Below are 8,821 nucleotides of genomic sequence, written 5' to 3' on the forward strand. Positions count from 1 at the left end.
CCCGGGGCGGGCGGGGGCTAGGGGCCGAACCGTGGCCGAGCCAGGGCCTGGGGTGGGCCCTCCGAGCCTGGGGGCCGCCGGAGCCCGCACTGACCGCCCGCTTCCCCGGCAACTGGGGCGGCTCTTTCCGACTCCAACTCTCTTATTACGCGCTCCATGCCGCTCGCCTTTCCACCTGCCGCTGGCGCGCCGCTCACATGTCACCCTCCCCGCCCCCGCCCGCCCCGCGGCCGCCTTCCCAAATCGGGAGGGAGCCGGCGAGCGAGGCCAGGCGGAGGGAGGGGACCGGTGCGGAGAAGGCGGCCGGGCAGGGTGCACCGGCGGCCAAGTCGGTGCCCGGCCCGGACCGCGTGGCGGCGGCCAGCTGGGGCAGCGCGAGGGGTCGGGAGGCTGGGCTTTTGCAAGTGTCGTGCGCGGCTGCGTGGAGCATCGTGAGGGTGTACCTGAAGGCCAGGTTGGGGTGGGACACCTCGTGTGTAGTTGTGCAAAGCGGGGCGTGGAGTGTGGAGTCTTGGCCGCGGTCGGGAATGGTCACGGTGTCCTGTGGAGTTTAGGTGTGAATGGTTGGAGAGGTGTCTAGTTGTGTGTGCCGAGTGAGTGGCTGCGGCGGTGCGATGCGGTGGGGATTGAGTCAGTGAAGGTGGGGGCCGTGGGTGCGCTGTGGATGGGTATGAAGATGGAAGTGCCGAGTCCGTGGCACGCTGTGTGGTGTACCCCGGCGGGATTATGCCCTTTGCTCGTTTTGCAGGGTGTGTTAAGCGTGTGTGGCTGGGTAGGCAGCTGAAGGTAGCCTGCGCTTACCTGAAAGGCCTGGTGCCCAAGGGCTGCGGGGTGGTGTCAGGGTATGTGCAGCGCAGTGGGTCTCAGGTGTGTCAGTTTTTCCTCCCTCCACCGACCCCTGAGCTTCTCTTCTCCACGATGGGGGAAGAGCCCTCCAGTTAGGCCACTTGCCCAAAAAGGGGTCTCCCCTGATGGAGGGGACCTGCTCCCCGCCTACCCAAGCTGAAGCCCCTACTTGCCTCACTCCCAGGCCAGTCAGGTTCAGGGCAGATGGGGTGTTGGGAGGTGAACTCTGAACCAGCGTTGGGGATAGGACACCCCATCCCCAAACGCCCACAGAAACCCACCAGAAAAGGGGAGACCCCTCTCTCCTCTGGAAAGTTCTTAGTACCTGACTTCCATCTCTAGCTGTAGGGGGCGGCCCTTTCCCTTTAGCCCTCCCAGCCCTGCAGGGGGTGGTAATTTGGGTTTTCGGATCCTCCTTTCCTCCTTCTCGGCCAAAACCTGCGGCCACACAAGCCTCTCCCTCCACAGGCCCTGCTCAGGGTGAAGCGCTTCCGCAGCAAACTCTTCCCGGTTCCTCCGGGAGGATCTCGGGGGATGGAGCAGAGCGAGCGGGAGGGGAGGAGAAGGGGGCGGGAAGGAGAGCTCGATTCTCAGCTGTCAGCAAAGGCAGCATTGATCTGCTGAGCGCCGGTGGGGGAGGGAGGGAGGCAGGGCTGTTGGTGGGCAGGGAAGGGGCTGTGGGGAGTGCCTCTACCCCCATAGTGACCCTTCCCCACTGCCTAGCTAGGGGTGCCTTCTGGGGTCTGACCTGGATCTCCAAGGTTGCTCTTGACTCCAGGTGTGCCCAGAACCAGAGCCTGGTACCCCTGAGCAGGTGATGCCCCAGCCCTGGCCTGGCAGCTGGAAGCCCAGGGCCTGGCTCTGTGTGCAATGCAAGGGCTGGGTTAATCCAGCCTCTCGTTATAAGCTGAGACTGGCACCCCCCAGATAGGTGGTACTGCCTGTTTGGGCCATGTCAACCGGGGATCTTGGGGGCAGACTAAGGTCTGGGGGCAGTGAGTGGTACAGAGGCTTTGCCCAAGGTCCCACCTGCAGGGAAAGTGGTTGTGATGTTTCCTGAGGTCTTTCTGAGGCTCCTCTTGTGTGAAGAGAACAGGAACTCGAACCCAGGCTGCCCTTATCAACACCCAGAATATCTGAAATTGGTCTGTTCTGGGAAATTTCATCTTCAAGCATAGCATCACCCCTGGACCCCGAGCTTCTTTTCTCCAGGGAGCCCCATGTGGGGGACTGCAAAGATTCCTTCCCCTCCCTGTGAGGGGCCCTCATGTGGGGAGAGGGTCTCTCATTCTCTTTCCCAAATCCAGCCCAGATTACTTCTTCAAAAGCAGCAGAAGGAGGAAAGGGGCTGTGGTTGCAGCTAGAGGGATAGGAGTTAGATCTCAAGAACTTCCGTAGGGCACAGAGGCCGGTTTTCCTGCAGGTGTAGGTGTAATGGAGGCAGGCGCACTGCTTTTCAAAGTGGAGAGACACAGAACTCTTCTCCAGGGGCAGGGGGATGGAGAAGATAGTTCCAGGAGGCATTAAGCGAAGTTTAGTTGGTGTTGGGGTAGGGGGAGTGGAGGAGGCAGAGGAGAAAGTCCAGTTCAAAGAGGACAGGTGGCCAATCTAAGGGTCACCCAGGGGCCTTCCTGCCCCTATCCAGATTCCCAGGACATGACTGGGAGGATGGACTTTCCCCTCCGCAGCCTTTGGTGACTAAGACATTTTTCTGAGCAAACAGCTGTCTCGGGCTCCTTTAGTTCAGCCACTCCACTGGAGGGGGGCAGGGTGCTGTGGTTCCCCACCCTTCTCCCTCCCTCTCTCCCACCTGTTCCCTTCACCCCACCCTCAGAAACTTCCTTCCCACCCACTCTCCCCACCTCACTCCCTGGTAGCACTGCCAACATTTCCCCGCTCTGCCCAGAATCACCCACTGCACACCCTGGGCAAGTCCCTTCCCCACTCTGTCCAGTGAGAAAGGGGCAGGACTCCAAGATCTCCTGTAATTCATCACTGTCACCAGCATCCATCAATGGAGCAAGTATTGATTTGAGAGGAAGGGGGGCAGTGAGAGCTCCCATTTGCCAAGCACCCATTGTGTGCCAGCCCTGTCCCCTGTGGGACAGACAGCAATGCTTTGTGTGTGAGAAAGCTGAGCTCAGAGAGGTGCAGGGGATCATTGAAGGATGCACAGCCAGTTGGTGACCCCAGAACTGTCTGTGACCCTTCCTCTCACCCCTCTGACACCCACCTACTGTGCGCTGGGTCCTGGGATCAGTGCTGGGGGCTTAGCGGACCCCTAGATAGCCCAGTCCTTGTTCTCTAGGACTTACTTCTGCCAGGGACGGAGGCCCCCAGGTCTGAAAGGAGTGAGGTCTGGAAGGGGAAGGGGCTGAGACCTGGGTCCCTGGGGCCAGGTTCAGGCCTGTCATTGACTCCCAGTGTGACCTCATGTCAACCAAGGGCTCAGATTCCTTTCCTGGAGTGGGAGGGGGTAGCTTAAGTCCATGATTTTCAGACTTAGCAACAGAATCCTTTTTACAGACAGAATCATAAAGTGGCACCCCACTGTGTAAAAACCCTTGGAGCAGAGGTGCTCTGGTAGAACTGGGGTGGGGATCAGGGTCCCTGGCCTCTTCCCTGCCTACATCCCAGAAGCACCCCCTTCACTCCCTGAGTTTTCTTCCTGCTCTCAGGGCTGCTGGAGGTCAGAGGAGAGAGAACTCTCCATAGGCAATGAGAGAGGGCACCTTCTTGGGGACAGGGTTGGGACTTGAGCTGAACTTTGAAGGGTGGGGAGGACTTGGAGAAGTGGAGAAGTACAACTGATAATGCCTGCTGCTATTATTAATGAAGGAGCCCTGGTGGCTCAATGGTGAAGCTCTCGGCTGCTAGCCAAAATGTTGGTGGTTCAAAACCACCCAATATGGTGACTTGTGCAGGAAGCTTTACTTGCATTGTCTATTTCAGCATCACAACAACCCTGTGAGGTAGTACTGTTCACACCCCCACTTTATAGACAAGAAACTGAGGCTCAGTGAAGAAACTTGCCCAGGATAGTCCTTAACCCCTGTGCTGACTTCTGGGCAACATGGTGCTATAGGCAGAAGCACCACACCATCCCTCCACAGCAAAGATCCAAAAAACTAAGCCAAACAGAGAAAACAGCAAGCCTGAAACCCTAAGCATCAAATGAAGAAATAAAGAACTCAGCCAAGCACTGAATGGAATAAGAAACTGAGAGAGAACAGAGAGATATGTGCAGAGGTCCCCTATCAGCTAACGCAGCACAGACCTGCCATCTTGGACTCCTATCAGAGACCAGCGAACAGAGCGTACAAGAAAGCAGCTTCATGGAGCTTCCAGCAGAAGACAGAACAACCGGTGACCAACGAAATATGCTTTCCTTAACTGCCCCCCCACCCCTTCTTCATCCCCACTTGGCCTCCTCTGCTTCCTGCAGCCACAGTCTTTTGGCCAGGAAACACCAGCTTCACCCCAGTGCTGCTTGGATTCCACCCGCCCACACTGCCATTTGTTGGCTGCTGGTGTTGCTTTTTTCTGCTTCTTTAGATTTCTTCCTTACCTCTCACCACCTCCCCTTCCTTTCTTTCAAATACCTAGCTCTGTGTGCCATCTTTGCTTCTTCTTGGAAGGCTGTGAAACGCCACTCGAATGTGAGACTGCTTCCTGGCTCTTGCTGCCATGCTGCTGGGATCCCAGGGCTTTTTTTGGTTTGTTTTGAACTGTTTGTTTGTTTTCTTTTTCTTTTCTCGAATTGGGAGCCCGTTCTAGCTGGGCAGTACTGCGCAGCTTGGGACCTACCCCCTCAGATTGCGCAGACACGGAGAGGGATCCCTGAGACCATTTCTTTTTTTTTGGGGGGGGGGTTCTTGTTCTTTTTTTGTTGTTGTTTGTTTTGTTTTCCCTTTTTGTCTTTCTTCATTACTCAGTTTCTCATCTCTTTATACTTTCCTTCTCTTCCTGTCCCATGTTTACCTGGTGCTGAGTGACACCTCTACCCCTTCTAGCCAGGCTGTACTTCACAGCCTGGGAGCAACTTCCCCAGACCCCGCAGCTGCACGGGTGGGATCCCTGGAAGCTTTTCTTTTCTTTTTTCTTTCTAATTTTTATTTATTCATTTTTTCTCTTCTTTTCTTCTTCTTTTTGTTTTTCTCCATTTCATAGTCTCTCATCTCTCCACTCCAACAGCAAGCTCTGCTAGCACTCTTTTTGTTTGTATGTTTTTGGCTCCTGTTCCTCTCTCCTCTCTCCCATACCCATCTTAGCTCCACACATCACAATCTACCCCCTCCATCCTGCCTACCTGCACTGTGCGCTGAACATCACACCACCAAGCAGCCCAGGCACGGCCTACCGGAACCTGCCCTGCACTGATTACCGGCCTGCCCTGGTGGCCGTAGTGCCACAAACAACCCATCCCAGCAACTCCTTTTCAGCTAGACCTGCCCTGCTGTACCATATCTGAGTGACCCTGCCAATTGGAGAAGGAAGTGAAAAGTATCGTGCCCACAGACGAGCAAACAACAAGGAACACACAGATGCAACAAACAAATCTATGATCAATAAATGAGAAAAATAACTACCGAATGCCCCGGAGATAGCAGACAATATCAAAACATTTACAAAAACAGGACAGGATGGTTCCAGTAGGCATCCAAAATAAAACACCAGATGACTTTCCAGTAAAAGAAAAGGCACTAGAACTACCTGATAGGGATTCAAATCTCTAATATTCAGAGCTATCCAAGAGTTGAAGCAAAAAGCAGACAAAAATGAGGAAAAAATAGACAAATTCATGGAAAATACATACAAAAAAATGGAAGAATTCAGGAAAATAATGCATGAACAAAATGCCAAAATAAATTCACAACTAGAAATCATACAAAAACAATTAGAAATCCAAAAGATAAGCAACAAGATTTCAGAAATGGACAGCGTCATAGAAGGGCTGAGGAGCAGGTTTGAAACGGTAGAAGACAGGATCAGCGAAATTGAAGACAAAACACTTGGCTACAACTCTGAGGAAAACTCAGAAAAAAGAAGGAAGATAAATGAAGACACCCTGAGAATTATGTGGGTACAATCAAAAGCAAAAATTTTCGAGTGATCGGAGTTCCAGAACAGGGGGAGAAAACAGAAAACACAGTGAGGATCATTGAAGAACTACTGACAGAAAACTTCCCCAATATCATGAAAGATGAAAAGCTGGCCATCCAAGAAGCACAACGAACCCCACATAGGATAGACCCCAAAAGAAAACCCCTGTGCTGTACTGTGTGTGTGTGTGTTTGTGTGTAGGTGGGGTGTGGGATGGAGAGGATGTTAGCATGGGGGAGGAAGAGCAAGGCTGACAAGGAAGAAACAGGGGTCCTCAAATGCCAGGCTGAAGGGTCCAGTGAAGGGTCCAGAAGGCATGCTAGGAAACAGGGAGTCTGGCCAGGGCTGGACAGAGGCTGTGGCTCACTAGGACAACACTCGGGGGGGCAGCATGGGAGGCCCCAGTGCCCAGGGAGGTTGGCAGTGTCAAGGGCAGAGAAAGCACTGAACTCTGAGTCATGGCTGAACTTTCAATCCTGGTTCTACCTCTAGACTAGCTGGCAACCTCGGCAAGTCACTCCACCTCTCCCCTCTTGCCTGGCTACTGTAGGTAGGGTGGACCAAATGTGAAATGCATGAAAAAATTGGGACTTGTATAGGGAGCTGTACAAACAAGAACCACTGATCTTACTGTTCTTCACATGTTGGAAGTGGCAGGGGTGAGGGGGAGATGGCTGTGGCAGTTTCCTGGTCCTAGCAGGTCTTCTCCATCTGGACAGGCTTCCTAGGAGGGGATTGGAGTGCAGGGTGCTCATGGTCCTAGCAGCTCTTCTCCATTTGAGTGAGCTTCCTAGGAGGGGACCGGAGTGGAGGGTACTCATGGGTAATGGCACCACATCATCCATTGTTGACCTCTGGGGATCCACATCCACCGAGAGCAGGAGGAGGAGGTGTCAGAGAAAGAGAAGGCCTGCTTCCTTTTCCCAATGTGGCTTAGAAAGGACAAGCCTAGACCACCCAGCAGTTGAGAGGTGTTGGAGGAGTTTCTCTCCCCCTAGATCTGGGTGTGCCACTGGGCTGTCTCCAGCCTATGCCAAGCAGCCAGCTCAGAGCCACAGCAAGGGGGGAGGGAGCAGTGTTGCTGAACTCAGCACAAGTAGACCCCCATTGATCCTAAGGGTTGGAGGAGGAGACACAGAGGGAGAAGGGGGTGTGGATATGAAGGTCAAAGCCATCCCTTCCTCTGTGTTTCCTCCTCCACCTTCGGGATTCTTCCTCCTTAACCTCTAGTTCCTGGAAGACCAATCAGAAGGCAATACCACTGTATCCTGCTGGTAGACTCTATGATCTCCTTCAGAGCCACTGGGAGGGTGGGGTTGGTTGGAAAATGAGGAGGAAGAACATTTCTGAGTTGCTGAGTGTGCAATGAAAAAGAGCTTCCATGTTCCCACTCCCCTGTGGGAGAAACCTGGATGAGCACTCAGAGAGGGAGATGATGCAAGCAGGAGCGATTAAAGATTGAGTGGCAGGGAAGGGGGCTCAGAAAAGAAATGAGACTTGGCAAGGGAGGTGGGGGCTTAAGGAGGAGAATAGGAGCTCAAAAGAGAAGCTAGGGGCTCAGTGACTGGGATGGAGGCTCAGCGAGCTGATGAGGACTTCTAGGTCAAGCTTGATCAAACACTTATTGAAAGTCCTCCTCCCTGAAATATTAGATATGCAAGATAAATTCTGGGTAATTTTTAAAAACTAAATATATATACCTAAACTCAAAAGCAAGACAGAGCAATCTCTAAGGGCCAGAAATGAGAGGGAATTCCTGGTGGTAAGCAGGAGTTGAAGCTGCACCTTGGGAGGGCTCAAAGTTCCAGCAGGGATGGCACACAAAGCTGCAGACCCCATGAGTGGCAGGGGCTACAGTAGGCTCCCTGCTTATGGCCAGGGCCTGGGAAAGCACTGCCTGCCAGGAACAGGATTAAATATCTCTGCCTGCTAGCCACCTGTCCCTGGCTTTGGGTAGAAAGAGTACCCTTGTGAGTACGGCACCTCAAGCCTGTCCACATGGTGTGTGAGGCCAGGGTTTGATATCCATGCCATGTAAAAACCTCGAGCCAAGACACTGATATAAAAGCTGATTTTGAGCTGCTGTACTTCCAAATGAGAATGTAAGACATCATCCCTTAGGAAGGCTTCCACATCCCAGGGCACAATCAAGAAAATCTGCAGAAAATATGTCAAGGATAAACTACAAAACACATAAGAGGAAATACAATACCTTGAGCGACATCACTTTCATAAGAGAATTCATACTTAGGTATGTAGAGATAATGGAGTAATCTGAAAGGAAGTTTAATATAGTTAAAATCTTCAATAAGATGAAGGAATAGCATTTATGAAACAAGAACAGAAAGATATCAAAAAGGAGCATGCAAATAGGAACAAAGTAAGTAAAAATTTTAGAAGTGAAAACTAAAATCACTGACATAAAAAAATCAATAGATGGGTTAGTAGACTAGATACAGATGAAGAGAAAATTAGTGAATTAGAAGATAACTGAGGAAATCTCACAGAATGAGGCGCAGAACAATAGATTAAACAATAACAAAGAAGAAAAGACAGAAGATTGAATGAGAAACTCCAACATATGTATTGTTAGTTCCAGAAGGAGATACTGGAGTGACTAAGTGCTTTTCAGAAATAAGACGAGTTTCTAGTTTAAAAGGTCCATAGATTGCCTACTAAGATATCTTTCAAAAAAAAAAAAAAAATCTAGACACCTTGTAGTCAAAGTGTAGTGTAGAATATCAAAAATAAAGAGGAAATTTTAAAAGCCACCAGACAGAAAAGATAGCTTATCTACAAAGTTCCAATAAGTGAACTGACAGTAAACTTCTCATCAGCAACAATAGATGCCAAAAGACAATGCAATAGTATC

Source organism: Trichechus manatus, unplaced genomic scaffold (genome assembly GCF_000243295.1).
Source record: "Trichechus manatus latirostris isolate Lorelei unplaced genomic scaffold, TriManLat1.0 scaffold00015, whole genome shotgun sequence".
Taxonomy (NCBI): Eukaryota; Metazoa; Chordata; class Mammalia; order Sirenia; family Trichechidae; genus Trichechus; species Trichechus manatus.